Source organism: Myotis daubentonii, chromosome 20, assembly GCF_963259705.1.
Source record: "Myotis daubentonii chromosome 20, mMyoDau2.1, whole genome shotgun sequence".
Taxonomy (NCBI): Eukaryota; Metazoa; Chordata; class Mammalia; order Chiroptera; family Vespertilionidae; genus Myotis; species Myotis daubentonii.
In genome coordinates this window covers 12,834,500-12,855,443 of record NC_081859.1, presented here as the reverse complement: position 1 = coordinate 12,855,443, position 20,944 = coordinate 12,834,500, and the positions used below count along the sequence as shown (strand labels likewise).

General features: G+C 46.1%; 1 protein-coding gene across 3 annotated transcripts in view; it reads left to right on the top strand.

The window, feature by feature from the left end:
* The first annotated feature begins 20,537 nt into the window (after nucleotides 1–20,537).
* Nucleotides 20,538–20,944, top strand: part of AKT3 (AKT serine/threonine kinase 3) — a 210,059-nt gene continuing 209,652 nt past the window's right edge. Inside the window, exon 1 of one of the 3 annotated variants that reach the window (XM_059677347.1) lies at nucleotides 20,538–20,857. The gene's annotated coding sequence lies outside the window, so the exon portion shown is untranslated. The remainder of the gene's footprint in view (nucleotides 20,858–20,944) is intronic. The other 2 variants (XM_059677346.1, XM_059677345.1) reach the window with 2 other exon arrangements.

The following is a 20,944-nucleotide window of genomic DNA, read 5'->3' as shown; positions in this document are numbered from 1 at the left end:
ATGCACAGTCGAATATGGAGTCAGACAAGAAATGGATATTGACAGACACCACAGAAATACCAATAGTTCAGTGTATTCTAGTTTACCCAGAAACATCAATGATGAGACAGAATCACTGATCAGCTGCCTCCTGCACGCCCCACACTTGGCATCGAGCCCACAACCAGGGCATGTGCCTTGACTAGAAATTGAACCGTGACCTCTCCGTTCATAGGTCAACGCTCAACCACTGAGCCACACCAGCCGAGCAATAAACATTTTTTTAAAATCTTTTTTTAAGGCCCTGGCTGGTGTGGCTCAGTGGATAGAGTGTCAGCCTGCAGACTCAAGGGTCCCAGGTTTGATTCCAGTCAGGGGCACAAACCCGGGTTGCGGGCTCGATCCCCAGTAGGGGGCACACAGGAGGCAGCCGATCAAGGATTCTCTCTCATCATTGATGTTTCTATCTCTCTCTCTCTCCCTTCCTCTCTGAAATCAATAAAAATATATTTTTAAAAAATCTTTTTTTTGGAGAAAAGTTGAGATGCAAAGGGAAAGATTTTAAAAAGCCTCAGGGACTCACTCTAGTAGCAAAGGGAGTGGGAACTGAGCACATAGAACCAGTGCTGGGAAGGCGCCCACAGGGGCTGGGCCCCCCAGTTCCGAGCTGTGCAGAAGCCCAGGCAGAGTGGACACAAACCCCAGTGGATGAGCACAGCGGGCCAGAGAGAATAACAAAGTCACCTCTTAATTAGGGCCGCTGCGGACCGGAGCCCAGAAACCTTTGAATGCCAACCCGACTTAAAGTCACAGAACCTCCGAGAAGTGATGTCACTTCAAAAGAGATTCCGGTTTGGTTTGAGTTCTTTCTTCTAGTGGTTATTGTTGAAAATGGGGCTGGGATCATTAGTGATTGCAAATAGCTTAATTATAAAGGTGCTACAGTTGCCTAGGTATTTCTATTTCTTTCCATTTCACTCTATGGTACTCCAGCTGACTGTCCTGTTCATTTTTTTTTTTTTTAATTCTCACCCTAGGGTATTTTTCCATTGCTTTTTAGGGAGAATGGAAGGGAGGGGAAAAGACAGAGAAGGAAACATCAATATGAGAAAGACATATCGATTGCTTGCCTCCCACATGTGCCCCCAACCAGGGCTGGGGATCCAGACTGCAACCTAGGCACATGCCCTTGACCGGACTTGAACCCGGGACCCTTCAGTCCGAGGGCCAAAGCTCTACCCACTGAGCCCAACCGGTTAGGGCTGTGCTGTTCTTTAATGTGTACAAAGCCAACACAATAAAGAAATATGTTTGTATAAAACTGTATGCGATTGAAACTAATAATATATTCAACTCAGTGAATGATGCCTGTGGGATGCTTGGATCTTTGGGGGCCACAGTACCATAGACCAGCACCCCCTTCGCACACCTGTTTAGAAAGGCAAGTTATCTTAAATGCAGGCAGGATATTTGAAAGAAAAGGGACAGCTAATAGCTGCCGGGTTTTGCTATGAACCAGGTACTGCATTAATTATTTTGCCTGTTGTATTTTAATTAATTCTGTCAACTACCTTAGAAGCTAGGAACCATGAGTATCACCCTCTAGATATGAGGAAACTGAGAGGAGATTTGCACACAGTTGACAAATGGGGAAGCCAGAATTCCAGGCCAGAGGAGACCCAGGTCCAGAACCCACACAGTGCAAACTCGTTTGCTGTTTTGAGGTATAAGGAGCAGGTGGGTACTGGCTTCTGAATAAAAAGACAGAAAACTGGCACCAGGTAGGAGCGTGAAAGTGGAATAGAAGTGAAAGCTGTGAAGAATAGAGAGACTCAGCACGGAGAGGTAAAAAGAAGGACATGGCAGAAATCTGGTCACTGAAAATACTTTTTAAAAATATTGTTATTGATTTCAGAGAGGAAGGGAGAGGGAGAGAGAGATAGAAATATCAATGATGAGAGAGAATCATTGATCGGCTGCATCTGCATGCCCCATACTGGGGATTGAGCCTGTGACCTCCTGGCTCAGAGTTAAAAGCAAAGAGTTAAGATTAAGAGAAGCTTTGGGGTCAATGATGAATGTCCTTTAAATTTACCAAAAAAGAAAGGAAATCACCAAGGCATGTGCCCTGATCAGGAATCGAACTGTGACCTCCTGGTTCACAGATCGACGCTCAACCACTGAGCCACGCCAGCCGGGCTGAAAATACATTTAGTGAGGATCCCCGACCACCTCAGTCCCTTCTCACCTCAGTCCCTGTCACCACACTCTCTGCATTTCCTTCCAGACCCTCACCAGGATTTGTAGTTTTCCTTTATTTTTCATCTCGATCACCTCTCACACCAGAAAGTCTGTTTGGCCTCAATGAACAGATAGCACCGAGCGCTGCCTGGCGTGACCTCAGCAAACAAGGAGCGTTTATTGGATTAACAATCAAATCGATCAGGTAAGCGATATAATTTTCAGAACCGGAGGCTACGTTCCCAGGAACATGGTTTTAACCAGTCAGCTCAGTGAGATGTCTGCTAACTTCCCACAGCAGGAGAAACACTACCCAGGACATCCTCTCAGCGGCTGGGTCTCTGCCTCTTGGGATGGAAATTCATGTTGGCTTTCCAGTGGGGTCATGTCTAAGGGGGAGGAGTTAGACCTCCTGGAGATTATAGACCAGCGGTTCTCAACCTTCCTCATGCCGCGACTCTTTAATGCAGTTCCTCATGTTGTGGGGACCCCCAACCATAACATTATTTCCGTGGCTACTTCATCACTGTCATGTTGCTACTGTTATGACTCGTCATGTAAACATCTGATCTGCAGGATGTATTTTCATTGTTACAAATTGAGCATAATGAAAGCATAGTGCTTAATCACAAAAACAATATGTAATAATATATGTGTTTTGCCCTGACCAGTTTGGCTCAGTGGATAGAGCATTGGCCTTCAGACTGAAGGGTCCCAGGTTTGATTCCAGTCAAGGGCATGTACCTTGGTTGCAGGCACATACCCACTAGGGAGTGTGCAGGAGGCAGCTGATCGATGTTTCTCTCTCATTGATGTTTCTAACTCTCTGTCCCTCTCCTTTCCTCTCTGTAAAAAAAATCAATAGCATATATTTTATATATATATATATATATGTTTTCCAATGGTCTTAGGCAACCCCTGTGAAAGGGTCGTTCGACCCCCAAAGGGGTCGTGACCCCCAGGTTGAGAACCGCTGTTATAGATGCTTCTGATTAGGAGATTCCGTGCCGCTGAAATGTGTCAGCAAAATAGTTGCACAGTTGCCTTCCCAGAAGAGGTGCACCCTGCTGGAGGCGTCGGTAGGAGCTCGGTGATGTCAGACGGGGAAGAGAATGTTGTTCCCACCACGGAGGGCCATGTGGAAGGACATATGGAGGTGGAACTAGAAGGGGAAGGCGGGCGTGGTGAGCAGTGTCTGGGAGAGAGTGGAGGTAGCGAATGTGGGACGGGGAGGAAATGACAGGACTCCGAGCAGTGGGTTTAACAATCTGGCAGTAAACTGGGAGCTAGCCAGGCCCACCTGGAGTGGTGAGCGACAAAGGCAACATTTGCAGCTCCGGAGATTTTCTTGAGGAGAAAATAGGGCGAGGCTCATGCTGCACCTTGGACCGAACTTCTTTTGGGATTTTGAAACGGGCAAGGGATGACTGACGTGTGTGCATTTCCGGACGGAAAACTTGTTTCTTCCGTGGGATTTGGGCACCCATGCCAACATCGCCATCATTTGCTCTGTAGGGATCTTGCCTCGCCTCTCATGTTTCTTGACATGAGACATTTTGTAACTCCTATCTTCCGTATTAAAATTGTTTTTGTTTTATTCTTTAACTTCTTGGCACAGATGTACTTCTGTTGATGCTAATCATAGATGTGTTCCTCTTAACTCTTTTTTATTTTCCATCTTTTTCATGGGAGTTCAGCATTGCTTGCTTATTCTTTCTGCTTGTACACATGTAAAACCTTTCTTCCATTTTTGGTCAGAAAGGATTCACTCACCTTAAAGATTCCAACACATTTTTAAAAGCCTACGGTCCATCTGTCGCCATCTCCTCCGATATTACATTTTATTACCCTTTGTCATTTCTTCCAACTTTTGGCAGAAGGACTATTCTCCAGTAAGCCCACATACTTCATATGACAAGAAATGCCTTGCCTTTTTATCAGCTTGTGCTGCAGATCCATCATTAAGCATAGCCCCAAATGTCTACACTTGCTGCTTATTTATGTCACAGATGCATTCCAGGGAGCAGGCGAACCTCACTCCATTCTAATCAGAAATTTCACAGGATCTGCGGTAATGCACAGGGTGGGGGAGAGGAGGTCACAAGTATAATGATTTAGAAATCAGAGTGACAGCCCTAGCCGGTTTGGCTCTGTGGATAGAGTGTCATTAGCTTGCGGACTAAAGGGTCCGAGGTTCGATTCTGGTCAAAGGCACATGTGGGCTCGATTCCCCAATAGGGGGTGTTGCAGGAGGCAGCTGATCAATGATTCTCTCTCATCACTGATGTTTTTATCTCCCTCTCCTTCTCCCTTCCTCTCTGAAATCAATAAAAAATATATTAAAAAACAAATCATAGTGACATACTAGTTATCTATTGCACTGTGTAACAAATGACCTCAAATTTAGCAGTTTAAAGGCACATCCATCCATTATCTCAGTCTCTACAGGTGAGGAGTCTGGGTGCAGCTTCGTTGGGCCGCCTGTGCTCTCTCAGGCTGCACTCGAGGGGTTGGCCCGGCTGTTTCTTTCCTGGAACTCAGGGTGCACCTCCAGGCTCATGTGGTTGTTGGCAGAATTCCATCCCCTGCAGTGACAGGACCCAGGTCCCATTCTCTTGCTGGCTGTCAGCAGAGCTGCTCTCAGTACCTAGAGGCCACGTACGTTTCATTGTCTTGTGACCCCTCACAGGTCCTCTCACATGACAACGGAGCAGGAAAATCTGACTTACAGCACCTGAGGGACTCACAGGAATGACCCTCCCCATGACCGTGTGGTACTGCTGTGTCAATGGAGGCCACCCATCTCAGCAGCAGTGAGCTGCTCCTCCCTCTCCCTCTGGGGTAGTATCAGAGGGGGCCTATAAGAGATGCAGGAGTTCCATGACCATCATCATGGGGGGACTGGATTGTGTCCCCCCAAATTCTCATGTTGAGCTCTAATACCCTTCTCCCCAAATGTGACTGTATTTGGAGGTAGGGCCTAAAAGGAAGTAATTAAAATTAAGTGAGGTCATAACGGTGGGGCCTTGATATGTTATAATTAGTGTCCTTATAAGAAGGGACCCAGAGAGGGCTCTCTATCTCTACATCGACCTCTGTCTCTGTCTCTGACTCTGTCTCTATCTGTATCTCTATCTCTGTTTCTGTCTCTTTCTAGCCCCTCTCCCCTCCACCATGTGAGGACATAGCAAGAAGGTGGTCTTCTGTAAAACAGGAAGAGAGCTCTCATCAGGAACCACATCTTGGCAAATCTTGAACTTGGACTTCTAGCCTCCAGAACAGTGCGCTAATTAATTTCTATTGTTTCAGCCACCCAATCTATGGTATTTTATGATGGCAGCCCAACCTGACGAAGACACATCAGTAACAAGGCCAAATCCCACCAACTCAATGTCAGTGTAGGAGCAATAATGAGACAGCCCTGACCCACCCAGACCTGGTGTATCTGAAAGGCTTAGTTGAGAGCCAGAACTCCCACTGCCACTCAACAATATCCTTTATGAACAGAGATACAAAATCTTTTTTTAAAAATTAGCAAGTCTAATTCAGCAATATGTAAAATAATAAGTCATGACCAACAGGGGTTTATTTTACCCAAGGAATGCAAGGTTGGTTTAACACTCAAAAATTAACGAATGTAATTCACCATATTAAAACAAAGAAAAACCAAATAAGTACCCCAATAGATCCAGAAAAGGCTTTTAACAAAACTCAACATAAATTTATGATAAAAAATTCTTAGCAAACTAAGAAAAAAAAAGAGGAATTTTATCAACCTTATAAAGGTCAGCAATTAAAAATCTATAACTAACATTTTACTTAATGATAAAATACTGAATATTTCCCCTCACTCCACCTCCTTTCACCACTCCTATCCTGTGTTATATTGGAAGTCCTAACCAGGGTCATAAAGCAAAACAAAGAAATAAAATGCCACCAATTAAGAGAAAATATTTGAAAATCATAAATCTAACAAAAGATTTGTATCCAGAATATATAAAGAGCCTTACAACTTTATTAATAAACAAGAAAACAAACATTCTAACTTTAAAAAAATGGGCAGAACTGAAGTCTTTGACATATTCTGCCCAATTTCACATTCCAAAGCTGGGAATCAAACCCAAATCCTGAGTCTTCAATCCCTTCATTCGCTACACTCTGTGATATAAATTTTGTTTTGTTTTGTTTTGTTTTGCAGGCTTTTCTAGAAAACATATTAATACCCCTAAACCTCTTATTTCTTATTGCTCTAAAGAAATTAATGCACGAGGGACCTCCAGCTACGTTCTTCTTTTGTTCAACAGGAATAATCTTAAAATTGTACTTGGTGATATCACACTTCCCCTGAGTTCTTATAGCTACTGAATATGTAATGGTTTCCTGCATCAAGTTTCTCACTCCTCCAAAGCTCTGTTCTTAGGAGTTTCTTGGTGATTTCCCTCATTTCATACTCACAGAAGTACAGTCTTTTACCCTTTTATATCACATACTGTTAACAAGTATAACATGGCAGCCAAAGTTCTAATCCCCATGACCTAAAGAATGAAGAGGCATAAAATGCCACACAATTAATTAATATTTTATCCCCAGGGGAAAAAAAATACTGCTTCTTCACACTATACCAATGAAGGTGAGTCACTGGAAAAGGAATTACTTATCAAAGGAAAAATAATGCAAAGTAATATTCCTTGATAAGACAAATATAACAATTTATCTGTAAATTGTTATGCTCATGAATATGCATGCACATATGTGCTGTAGAGTGACTGTACTCGAAAGGAAATTGGAACTTAATAAAGTTTACATGGAAGTTTTGAATCAGTTTCTAAGAATTATGAATCAACCTAGAAAGAGAGAAGGATTCTCCTGCTTCAAAATATACATATAATAGCAGAAGTGCCAGTTCCTGGGAAAGGTGGATTTGCATGAGTAAACACTTTGACAGCAAAGTTGAACAACATTTCCATTCTTCAGGTAACTAGCCCAATTTTACTCTGTTTTTTTATGTTTGACTTGTTCGTGTCCATTTTGCTGTAGGCTCTACCATTGCCCACTGACAACATCGGGGCTTGTTTTTTTGTGTATTAGTCAGATATTAAGCGCTATTTGAATTGGAGAAGAGAATCACAGTAGTCACCAGGAAACTGAGAGTAAAAAAAAAATCTAAGTAGATCTGAAAAGAAGTTTTGAATTTACATATGCTGTTTTGTTGAGACCTGTACGCCTCTGAATTAAAGTCTGAACTAAAGTCTATATTGAAGGATGGGCTTCTAGTTTGTGGCCAAAGTGTTTGTTATATTTTTTCTTTGTCAAAGTCAGGACATTAATCATGTAATTGGTAAAGAGATTTTTTTTTAAATATGTTTTATTGATTTTTTACAGAGAGGAAGGGAGAGGGATAGAGAGTTAGAAACATCGATGAAAGAGAAACATCGATCAGCTGCCTCCTGCACACCCGCCACTGGGGATGTGCCCGCAACCCAGGTACATGCCCTTGACCGGAATCGAACCTGGGACCCTTTAGTCTGCAGGCCAACGCTCTATCCACTGAGCCAAACCGGTTTTGGCTGGTAAACAGATTTTTAAAAATTCTCTGGGGTCGGGATTTTAAAGAGCCTTCTGGTGAGCGTAGAAACAAAGAAAAATCAAGTGAGGAAAGAAGATCAGGTCTCCATTTGAAACCTGACGCTTTGGGGGCGAGTTGAGGTGGTTGTTAACCCCCTGCAGTCACTGGGTGGCCAGGAGGGGGTCTCTGAAGGCACGTCTTGACCATTTTGAAAATAATTCTGGAATTTTCCATAGACTAAGGTACTTAAGGGGAAGTCAACTCGCCTCCTGTTCCGTTTCCCCCACCTGGGGGTATTCATTTAAGCACGCTTAGCAACAGGATAATTGTTATTTAATTTTTAATGATTTTCTTACCATGATTTGGGTTGATAAATAGCTTGTATACTTTTATAAAAATGACCTCTTCCTCTTTCTAAAGTTGTGATATTAGGATTTGAAAATACATTGGCTGAATTGGGGGCACGACTCGGATGCAACCAGGTTCAACCACTGAATAGATGGGTTGACAAATAAGGACACGGTTACCAGTTTAATCCCCATATGGGCCAATTAGTCTCACAGAGAGAAGAGTTCTGTTCCAAAGCCACAGCTTGCACCATTAACCCCAGTCAGCCGTCTCCAAATTGTGTGTCATTGATCACAAGAGGCCCAGGTATGAGTGTTGATTGCTCAGAGCAAACCCATCATCACCTCTGAGTGCAGAGCCATATTGCCATCTCATGCATTCATCATTGCACAGATGACAGGGGTATCACAGCGGGCTGGAGCACTTGAAGGCCTTGTGTTCCCCCACTTCCTACCCCCCTGTAGTCACATTATAAAGGGTGAAAAATTGCCCAGCCCAAGTAGCTCAGGTGGTTGAGTGTCGTCCTGTGCACCAAAAGGTTGCTGGTTTGATTTTGGTCAGGGCACCCAGTAGTGGGTTTGATCCCTGGTCCAGCCAGCTGATCAATTCTCTCTCTCTCTCTCTCTCTCTCTCTCTCTCTCTCTCTCTTTTTCTTCCTTTCTCTCTCCCTCCACCTTCCTCTCTCTAAGCATGTCTTTGGGTGAGGATTACAAAAGGAAAGAAAAAGAAAACACAATGAAAAATTATATTGCATAGCTTCTACTTTTTTCAAGAAATCTGGATGCTTTAGAGCAGCGGTTCTCAACCTGTGAGTCGAGACCCCTTTGGGCGTCGAACGACCTTTCACAGGGGTCATCTAAGACCATCAGAAAACACATATATAATTACATATTGTTTTTGTGATTAATCACTATTCTTTAATTATGCATCCTGCATATCAGATATTTACATTATGATTCATAACAGTAGCAAAATCACAGTTATGAAGTAGCAACAAAAATAATTTTATGGTTGGGGGGGTCACCACAACATGAAGAACTGTATTAAAGGGTCGCGGCATTAGGAAGGTTGAGAACCACTGCTTTAGAGGAAACTGATAAAAGCATTATTGATAAGCAAAATGGCAAGCAACGAACAAATTATGGAGTTATTTCATCAATACTTAATAGTGCCTTAGAAACCCAAACAGATGAGACAAAAACCAAAGACATGTTTTCTAGCTCTTGAAACCTTATTACATCTGGTTGGTTTGTGAAGTAACAGAAATGAAAACGAGAAATAGAATTATATTAAATGTAAAATCTGTACAATATGACACCTCAAATATTCAATGGCTCTAACATAAACTTTTCTTAACCCTGTTTATCCTGAAAACAGAAATAATCTCACCTAATTTCTTGCTATGGAAAAAGTCTCAGAGCCGTCCTTGATTTGGGACTAAGCCCGAAAAATGATTTTGAAGGGTAGTTTGGGGTAAAATAAAGTCAAATTCAAGTAATCTAAAAATAAGCATTAATAAAAACAGTGCCATCTTTACCATCACTTCTGGAAACCTATAATAGATGTTTTAATACGTGGATCCATTTAGCATACTTATCTTTTGGTAATAAAATGTAATTAAGTTAATGGTAAAACTGATTTTAGCAAAAGGCTGATGCAGTTCTTTGTCCCAGAGCCAACACCCTTGGTTCTTTATAAATCTTTTGAATTAAGGCAACAATTTGGAGGATAAAGAACAATGATTTAAATCTAATGACTGGGAACTTGGGTAAATTCCCTTCATGACTCACTCCCACTCTGGGGCAGGAACTTTGCATGTATGACTCGAGTTCATGAACATTTGCTAAATGCTGACACCATTATAGTTTTCTTTATCTTATATTCCACATCGTGTTTATTTTTCACACTCCTTGTGAGCCTTGCTGGTTTCTTACCACCACCCCTACTCGCCACCTCCCCCCCCCCCCCCCCCGCCACCCCAGTCTTCCAAATACTAGATAGTTTCTTTCCCTTTCAAAAGCGCTGTAGCAGTAAAGGTTTCTCAGAGCAAAATAGCTCCTTTCTCCTCCTTGTGATCATGGATCTCAATTGAGAAACACAATACATGCCCTACCCGTGGTCGGCAAACTGCGGCTCGCGAGCCACATGCGGCTCTTTGGCCCCTTGAGTGTGGCTCTTCCTAAGCCTTAGGAGCACCCTAATTAAGTTAATAACAATGTACCTACCTGTGTAGTTTAAGTTTAAAAAATTTGGCTCTCAAAAGAAATTTCAGTCGTTGTACTGTTGGTATTTGGCTCTATTGACTAATGAGTTTGCCGACCACTTCCCTAACTGCTTTGGCTCAGTGGATAGAGTGTTGGCCTTTGCACTGAAGGGTCCCGGGTTCGAGTCCTGTCAAGGGCACATGCCCAGGTTGTGGGCTTGATCCCTCATTAGAGGGCATGCAGGAGGCAGCCAATCAATGATTCTCTCTCATCAGTGATGTTTCTATCTCTCTCTCCCTCTCCCTTCCTCTCTGAAATCAATGAAATAAAATAAAGATATATTTTTTAAAAAAGAGAGAGAAACGCAATACCCAAGGCAGGTGTTGGAAAGAAAGCCGGCAGCCTTCTGTTAGTGCAAGTTGGGTTGGAGAATGTGCGTTTGGGCCCGCAGACAAGCGAGATTGCTAAAGCTCCACCCCAGACCCAGAAAATCACAGGACCCGACTGCAGAGCAGGCCTCTTTTGGCATGGGGGGCGGGGCGAGCAGACTTGACCCCCAAACAGAGGAACCTCAGAATGGGCTAAGGGCCCAGTTACTTCTCCCCAAAGCCCCAGTCAGATGCATCCCTGGGGAGGAGGGAGTAAGGGATGGGAATGTTAGGAGAGCCATTTTAATCCACATGGAGACAAGAAGGTGGGAAAGGAGGAGGTTTTGCCCACCACAGAGCTGTTCATTCATGAAATCCTGATTTTCCCAAGGCCTGCTGGCAGGGTTTTCTTCTCAGGTTCGATTCCCAGTGAGACTGACTCTGAGATGGACTGTGGCTTGCAGGATTGGGGGAGCGCTCTCAGGATAAATGCCTGTGTGTGTAGGGGGGCGGGGGGAGGAGTGAGGGACCAGGATTGGGCAGAGAGAGGGAGAAGTGTGTGTGTGTGTGTGTGTGTGTGTGTGTGTGTGTGTGTGTGTGTTGGGATGGGGGGCTCTGGGAGACCCGTGGGGGAGTGTGAGGTATGGATGATCCTGAAGACTTGTCCAGAACTTACATCCTGGGACTGAAAGCTCATTGGGGAGGGGTGTGATCTGGGGGACAGTGGGTCTCTCAGTAGGGGGCACTTCCTGGAAAGGGGACTTGATGAAGCAGTGTCAGGGACCGACATTCCTAGCAGCTGCAGAAATGTCTGTTTCAGTCCTGAAAGGAGGGGTTGCAGATCTGGGCGTTAACGGTGTTGAAAGAACTCAATCAAATGCATGATGTGTACCAGCTTCTGCTCAAGGCACGGAGATGCAAGGCGTGATGATTAAACCTCCATCCCACCTGCATCCTACCTGCATTGTCACGTGGTCCTTCATCCTTCACGCCGCCAACACTCAGATCTCTCCCATCTGTCTACAAAACCCTTTCCACCTATGCCAATCCGTTCCCTGTTCACTTTATTATTATTATTATTATTATTATTATTGATTTCAGAGAGGAAGGGAGAGAGAGAGAGAGAGAAACATCAATGATGAGAGAGAATCATTGATCAACTGCCTCCTGCATGCCCCACACTGGGGATCGAGCCTGCAACCCGGGCATGTGCCCTGATTGGGAATCGAACCGTGACTCCTGGTTCATAGGTCTATGCTCAACCACTGAGCCACACCGGCCTGGCTCCCTTGTAGAAGAACCTACCTTCCATTCAAGGTCTTTCCCTTTAGATTTCTTCTCCTTCCATGGCCTTTAGAGTTATTCCTCCATAAATAATCCCCCTTTTTCTTCATTTTCAATCTCTTCCCTTTGACTGGCTCTCTTTCCTTTTTCCATTTATATTGTCTAATTCCTCTCATTTCCACTGGGGAATATATCCCCCTTTTCCAAAATTCTCTCCCATCTTGGTTGTATAACTTCTTGTTTCTCTTCTTACTCATCTGGCTATTTTTTCTTCTGCCCTCAAGCATTAGACTTTCTCAAGATTCTTGTCACCACCCCTCTGCCCACCGCCAGATGACTCAGTTCTGATGATTCTACATCATAAGTTACTCTGGAAACTTCTTCCTTCTTCTCTCTCCCCACTGCTCTTGCATAATTGTAAACTCTTCCTTCTCGTAACTATTCTTCAAGCCCAGCTCCAATGTCTGTGGGTCACTGAAACCTTCCCTGCACCCACTTTCTCTTCCTGGAGTCCCCATTGTTACTCTCCCTTGATTTACTTTGCGTTCCTTTCACTTCCTGGCATGTCTCCTGCTCAACTTCTGACCTCAATGAGAAGCTCAACTAACATGTCATTAACTTCTCTGTAGGTTGACCTGACATTCCTTTCCATCCCACTGCGGACTGTGCCCAGGGTGTGTTCTCTTGCCCTTTTACACATATGTCTACTGCTGCAACGTGTAGTACATGATGGACTTCCAACAGGTAGAACATCTTGAAAGTAGGCAAGATGGGCTGTACTCGGATCCGTCTCTAGACTCTCTCTATAGAGAGTCAGCAGGTGTTTCTGGAATGAAGGTGAAGTGACTGTTACAATGTGAACTGCGTGGTCTGAGGTGTAAAACATTTGGTCAGGGCTGACACTAGCACGAGGCAAATATGCACATGGTTTTACGAAACCGAAACCATGACTAGAGGTTGAAGAAAAAGAGGTTGTGATCGCCCCTCATTAAGGAGAAAGTGCATGAAGAGTAAAAAGTCCGGGCCGTTGCCTGCTCCTTCACTCTTTATAAGTCGTCCCTTATGAACCGCCCAGAGGAGCTTTAGCTCTGAGTAAGATTTCTAGGTGTCATGTAACTGGAGGGTTTTGTCAGATATTTGCACGAAGGCATCTATTAGCTTTTCAGAAAGTGAGAGGTCACAGGAGACCTGCTGTAGGCAAGAACTGACGTGTTAAGTAAATTGTTATTCTCTGACTTGTAAACTCAGTAGCACTTTGAATGGAGCAAGATGAAGAGTAAACTAGACACTGAAGTGCAACCATTTTCTGAAACTTCCTACACTTTGCTATAGAACAAAGGAAGGCAACGAACTCCTCTTTGTTAATCACAGGCATGGAAGGGAAATCAAGGCAGTCTTCCACTAAAAAACACACACAAACAAAATCCCACCTGATTTGAGAGTCAGCCTTGCACGCAGGGGTTTTCATGGTTCATTGTAACCTTTGTCCAAGTGACCAGCTTTGTCCAGATTGTACTTCCATATTTTTAATTTTTTGTTTGTGGCACATTTACGTATCATATGCTCCTTGGAGATAAAATTGCATAGTGTTTGATTTTAGATTTCTTAAGAAAAAAATTGAAAAATGAACCAAGGGCAAGAGCCTAAACATTTAATATCATTCATGGAGGTGACAATGTATGAAAAAGGCAATTTGATTGTCACCTATTTGTCAAGCAGAAATGCAAACAAGTGCAGAGAAGATACTATTTTAGTTAAGTTTGTGCCTTGAATACCTGTTCACTCTAATATATTTTTTTCAATAATAGCTGATAATTTTTTATATACATGAGCACACATCAGAGATCAACAGAAGGACTGGTATGCATGCACATACGCAGAACCAATGGACACAGACACTGGTGGGGGGGGGTGAGGGCATTTGCAGGGGGAGGAGGGGGACGAGGAGAGGCAGGGGTGGGGGAGGACAATGGGGAAAAAAGAGACATATGTACTACTATTTGTAATACTATAAACAATAAAAAAGTACATATACTACAGAGAGACGATGCTTCTTAGTAGGAATTTAAAGCTGAAGTTCCAACTGAGATCCCCAAATACAAAAAGTCTGAGAGTTCAAGTTGGGTTCTTTGAAGGTCTGATGAAAGAAATAGTTCAAAGCCCATTACTCTATGATTCCAATGCTCTCCTTCACTTTAAGCATGTAAAATAGTGGGGAAAATTCGAGATAGAGGAGATTTGTGGAGGGGTGACCCTGAGGGAAGTCGAGCTCACCCTGTCCTGTGGGGAGAGGGGAGAGGACGGGTCTCCCGCTCACGCCAGGGGGCTTCCAGGGGCTCCCAGGGGCTCATGCGGGAGCTCGGAATGTGTTCCCTACAATGAGGAGATTCTGTGGAAACTGGGGGCAGGCTTTGCGATGGCTTCTGTAGCAAAACCAAGAGGGAGAGAATGGCTTACAGGGCAAAGAATGGGTGAGTGTTGACTCTGGCCCAGATAGAGTCCCATGGGAGAGAGAGCTGGCCCGGAGCCAGCTTGAGTCCTGCAGGGGAGACCTTCTGCCGGAGGGGGACAGGACTCCATTAGGGCTGAGGGAGCAGATGCCATGGGGTGAGCAGGAGCAGCCGGCTAAGGACCAGGTGCACCTCCTGTGTCCTCGGGTGTTGTCCTTTAATGAATAGCCAGATATTTCTCCCGCAAACCAGTATTATTTAGGGAAATATTACAAACTCAACCAGCAGAGGACTTCGTAGTAGGGTGTTTTTTTAAAACGTCGGGTGTAGATAGGACACTTTTCCCAGTTGATCCTGCAAGTATCTTCATTAGCAGAAGAAACTGTTTCTAAGAGGAGGAGGCCAGTTTCTGGAACGCAGCTGCATCTGACGCGAGGTCACTGAGAGAAAGGTGCGGTGATGACCTTGATGGGGGTTGGCAGTTTCCTGGGATGATGTCACCGCGAGCTGTTGTGGTGAACAGCTCGGGCCCAGAGAGCAGATTCCAAAGCAGCCAGAAATGCCCCCAGCTTGGGGAGTTCAAATTACAGCCTAGCGCCAGGCTTGGGGATTAAATGAGGTTTCTGTTGATTAATTTCCACCAGGGGTCTGCAGTTCTTCCCATACCTGGATTCTTCTGCACGGCCAGGAATAAGGACTGTGTAGGGCCCAGGGATGGCGAACCTGTGACACGCGTGTCAGAGGTGACAGGCAAACTCATTTTTTGGGTTGATTTTCCTTTGTTAAATGGCATTTAAATGTATAAAATAAATATCAAAAATATAAGTCTTTGTTTTACTATGGTGGCAAATAACAAAAAAATTTCTATATGTGACATGGCACCAGAGTTAAGTTAGGGTTTTTCAAAATGCTGACACGCCGAGCTCAAAAGGTTCGCCATCACTGGCCGTAGGCTGTTGCTTTGGGGTTAGGAAATGAGTTTTAGCTCGATGCCCCACAAGCAGTTGTTGTGGTCAGTAACTTGCTGTGACCCAAGAGGCTCTGAAATACTCAGTATAATGCCCAGAGATTGCGTAATTGCTAACAGACTGAGCTGAGAGAGGGACACAGAGAGAGAATATGAATGAAACATCTTCATTCATATTCTAGACGTAAGGGGGGTTGTGACAATGAAATAAGAGGGGCGTTCTCAGAGGGCTTTAGGCACCCAGTTTAGATTAGTGCAAGCCAGTTCCTGGGGCTGTCTCGTGTGTTACTAACACAGACATCTGACCTGCACCTCGAGAAAGACAACTGTGAAAAAGAGAAAAAGACGATTAGTACCGATGGCCATGGCAACGGACTCTCCTGCTACTTATATCTGGATTTAAACTCCGCTCTCTTGGAAATTGCTCTATTAATCATGGAGGATATTCGCTAATTACAGCTGGAGGCTTAACACGGTTATTTCAGAAATCAGCCGTGCCAGAGACTGGCTGGCTGGACATCAAACCGATTTCTTGTCCATCCTGGGCGAAGCTCCCCTTCCCGGGCCTGCCTTGTAGTCAGGTGACCTGGGAGGGTTGGAGCCAGCGGAAGGTCAATGGAAGTCATGTCACAGAACCTTCCGGCGTGATTCTCCATGCTCTGCCCCCTCGGCCAGCTCGATGTGATTTTGTGTTAAGTGTGTGAGAGCCTCGATGGGGCAGGAACTTGGGCCCCATGCGGATAAATGTTCCCGGGAGAGACTTGTGTGCCATTCCGAGTTTTCCATGGATGAGAAATACACTTCTTTTTATTTTTTAAAAAATATATTTTATTGATTTTTTTACAGAGAGGAAGGGAGAGGGACAGATAGTTAGAAACATCGATGAGAGAGAACATCGATCAGCTGCCTCCTGCACTCCCCCTACTGGGGATGTGCCTGCAACCAAGGTACATGCCCTTGACCGGAATCGAACCCGGGACCCTTCAGTCCACAGGCCGATGCTCTATCCGTTGAGCCAAACCGGCCAGGGCAAGAAAGACACTTCTATAGTTTGGCGCCAGGACAGGTCTGTATTTATTTGTTGTAGCAGCTAGTGCTATGGTAATGGATATGGTCCCGTTTATGGTAGAGTTATTTTAGCTGGCTGACCACTCGCTATGTTTTAGATACTACTGATTACTAGGATTTCATCACATTTAATTCTCTTAATAAGCGGTTGAAGTGGTTGTAACTGTCATTTCACACATGAGGAGGAAATTAAGGTTTAGAAAAGTTAAGCAACTTGCCCGAGACATAAATTCTGTTGAGGTGGGATTTGAACTCAGGTCTGCAAGTCTCCAAAGTGTGTTCATTACCTTCCCAATTAGCCATCCAAGAGGAAAGAACTATGTAAACTGCTCAGAGTGCAGGGGTAGATGTATCTGTCCATTTGTTCATTCATTTATTCAACGAATACGTATTTTTTTTGTAATGTAAATATCTGATATGCAGGATGGTCTTTTTAAAAAAATATATTTTATTGATTTTTTACAGAGAGAAAGGGAGAGAGATAGAGAGTTAGAAACATCGATGAGAGAGAAACATCGATCAGCTGCCTCCTGCACACCCCCCACTGGGGATGTGCCCGCAACCCAGGTACATGCCCTTGACCGGAATCAAACCTAGGACCCTTCAGTCCGCAGGCCGACGCTCTATCCACTGAGCCAAACCGGTTTCGGCAACAAATATGTATCTTATGTGTGCTATGTGCCAGGTCCTAGACACTGGACACAGGATGTCCTTTGTAATAGGACAGGAGCAGTAGCTTAATTTTTGTTACCTGATGTCCTGAAATTCTAAATGTTCCAATTTAAGTGACCCTCCAACAAATGGTGGAACAGAAATAAGCTCTCACTATCTCATTTACTTATTTCTAGCCGAGAAGAGGGATACTTTTCTTATGATGCATAAATTTCTACTACTGAAAGATGTTAGTCTTAAGATCTGGCTTAATAAAGAATGAGCCCTAGCCAGTTTGGCTCAGTGGATAGAGCATCGTCCCTCGGACTGAAGGGTCCCAGGTTCAATTCCAGTCAAGGGCATGTACCTCAGTTGCAGGCTCCATCCCAGCCTGAGCCCTGGTCCGGGTGCGTGCAGGAGCAACCAATTGATGTGTTTCTCTCACATCGATATTTCTCTCTGTGTCTTTCCCTCTCTTTTCCACTCTCTCTAAAAATCAATGGAAAAATATCCTCAGATGAGGATTTAAAAAAAAAGAATGAGGGTGTTTTCTCCAAAATTTAGGAGGGACATGCTGCTCTTCCCCATTTTATTAGGGTGTGATGACAACGAAGAGGAGAAAGCCAGCATACATTCCGTATGAGGTACCATCATGCCACAACTGGCAGATTCTGCCAATTCACGATGGCACCGTCTGAGAGAAAGGATGATGTTGTTTAAATAAGTCATAGCTCTGCCCTGTTCAGTGTGCCTCAGTTGGTTGGAGCATCGTCCCATATCAAGGTGTCTCAGGTTCGATTCCCGGTCAGGGCACATGCCTAGTGGTGGGTTCCATCCCTGGTTGGGGCGCCTGCAGGAGGCAACCGATCGATGTTCTTCTCTCACATTGATGTTTCTCTCTCTCTCCCTCCCTTCCTCTAAGATCAATAAAAAAAAAAAGTAGTTCTATAATAAATATTTCTGTAATAAAGACTAACATGCCTTTATTATAGAAGTTGATGAAATTACTACAGAAGAGCAAAGTAGAGCAGAAATAAAAGTTTATCATTTTTCAAATACTCTACATGAAGTCTAGAGTACATATGCCATTGTAGTTTATACAATACTTAATTTTAGGGTTTAATCCAGCTGAGATTTAATACAATCTGATGGGCCTATGCAGGGTACTTTGAGGCAGTATGGCTCATCAGACAAATTTGGCTTGAACAAATATATTGGTTAAAATTGGAAACGAATGAAGATTGCAATCGATAAGATAGATCTAGTAATTCAGAGTCGCACACCTCTCAAAGTCAAATATTCAAAAGCTTTCCAGAGCACTGCCCCCCTTTTTAGCGCTGGTGTCATAAGGAACTGTTTTCTTTAAAAATAAAAAGTGGGTTGGGTTACTGTGGAATAAAAATCTGACCCATTTTTGTCGTTTACAGCAAGAAATCTGTAACCGAATTATTTTGCCAATAGGGACTGTCCGGGCTCTGATAATTATGGGAGTAAATTATGTGTATTTTCCACACAGACACACTGAATAAATTAGGATATGGTCTTTTACTTTTCGGTTTACTTATCAGTCCACGATGTGCTGGGAAATCCGGGAAAAGGAAAAAAGCAGCAATTGAGGACTTTTCTCTCGGGCAAATTGTGTATCTTAAAATGACAAAATCTGTTCTAGAATGGTCAGGGAAACGTTACCCTTACAAATGGAGAACATTGACTTTAAAAAAAACACACCACACCGTTTCTTTTTAAAAAAATATATTTTATTGATTTTTTACAGAGAGGAAGGGAGAGGGATAGACAGTCAGAAACATCGATGAGAGAGAAACATCCATCAGCCGCCTCCTGAACACTCCCCACTGGGGATGTGCCTGCAACCAAGGTACATGCCCTTGACCGGAATCGAACCCTGGACCCTTCAGTCCGCAGGCCGACGCTCTATCCACTGAGCCAAACCGGCCAGGGCTACACCGTTTCTTTATTAGGTTTCATACTCCTGTCCACCATCCCAACAGATGTGCATGTCCTAAGAGATGTGGACATCGATGTATACATACAACTCACCGTGTAACTTCTAGGGACATAGCATAAAAAGTGTCATAAAAAGTGTCCCAGGTTCGATTCTGGTCAAGGGCACATGCCTGCTTTGCAGGCTCGGTCCAACGTGCAGGAGGCAGCCAATCAATGATTCCCTCTCATCACTGATGTTTCTATCTCTCCCTTCCTCTCTGAAATATATATATATACTCACTATATAAATTCAAGGGACATAGTATAAAACAATGGGAGCCATCACAATGCTGTCAGGACCTGGAAACGCAGAGAAGGAAGTGCAAGTCAAGAGGACAAACTCTTCTACAGCAAGAAGCCAACAGCGTGAACAAGAATCTTGCCTGGGAGGCTGAACACGTGTGCATCCACAGGCAGGAGTCCTGCGGCGGAATAACATTTCCTTTTCCCCCCAAAGAGCTCTGGCACCGACAAAACATGTTAGAAAAAGCAAAACCAAAAAACAACAACTTCTCTTGCAACTCTCAGGAGTGTGATGGATGGCAAAACATGGCCAACCTGCAAAAAACAGGGTCTCCCTTGCAAACATTCCCAGGAGCCATGAACTTCACCGGGAAGCAATGGCATCCTCTCCGCAGGGCGCGCAGCCCACCGCAGCATCCCCCCCCCCCCCCCCCCCGAGTCAGTGCGAACCAACAGCCCTGAACAAGGGGTGATTTTCAAAGCGAGTCGCGATCCCCCCGCAACCCGTGTCCCGAGTGCGGGCTGCCGCGGGCGGGCAGCGCGGCGGGGCCCGGGTCGGTTCCTGGGCTGGGCAGTGGGGTCCCCCCCGGGGGCCAGGGCGCAAAGGTTCCAGGCTCGGGGCTGACCCCCGAGGTGCAGAGGGTGGGGCCCCCCCCCTCCCGGCTCCCGGGGAGCCCACTGCCCAGGGCCCCGCACTGCCAGCTGCGCCCCCGCCCGACCTCCCCGAGCCGCGCGGGGGTCCTCTCCGGGAGGCGCCTCCACGCGCGGCCTCCGGTGCCGCCACGGCCACGAGGGCGCGGGGAACCCCGGCTCTTCCCGCCGGCGTCTCGGGCCGGGCGGCCGGGGGATGTTCTCGCGAGAGGAACGGGCGCGGGGCGCCGCGGGTCGGGGGCGCGGGGAAGCCCGAGGCGAGGCCGGCGGGGCGGGCGGGCGCGCGGGCGGCGGGCAGGCCGGGGGCGCGGGGAAGCCGCTCCCGCCGCCGCGAGGCAGCCCTGACGTCAGGAGTTTTCCTCCAAGTCAACAACCGGCCCCGGCAGGGAGGGCGGGGGGCGGCGGGGACCCCGGCGGGGCGCGCCCGGAGAGGAGGCCGGAGCCCCCGCCCCGCCGCGCGCCCGGGGCCGAGCCGCCCCGCCGCCCGCCCGCCCGCCGCGCCCGGCCCCCGCCCAGCGGGCCGCCGGCTGGACGGACGGGGCCGCCGACATCCGATTCCCAGCGAGTCCCCGCCTCCTCCTCCCCCGCCCGCCGCCTCCCGCGCCAGCGCCGCGGCCCGGCCCGGCGGCTCCCTCCCCTCCCGCAGCCCCGCGCCTGCCCTCCCGCCGCACCGGGCTCCAGGGGGCCCGAGCTCTGCGGGGTGGGGGGAGGACAGGAGGGGAGGAGGAGGGAGGGGGGACCCCCGAGTCGCCCCCTCTCCTCCCCCCGCCCCCCCGGCTCCATCCTCCGCCGCCGCCCGAGCAGCTGCGGGGCCGCCGCCGCCGCCTTTGCAGGTAACAGCCACCGCCCCCCGCCCGCGCCCCCTCCCCCCGGGTCCCCTTCCTCCGACCCCGGCCCGGCCCCCTCGGGCGGGGAACTCG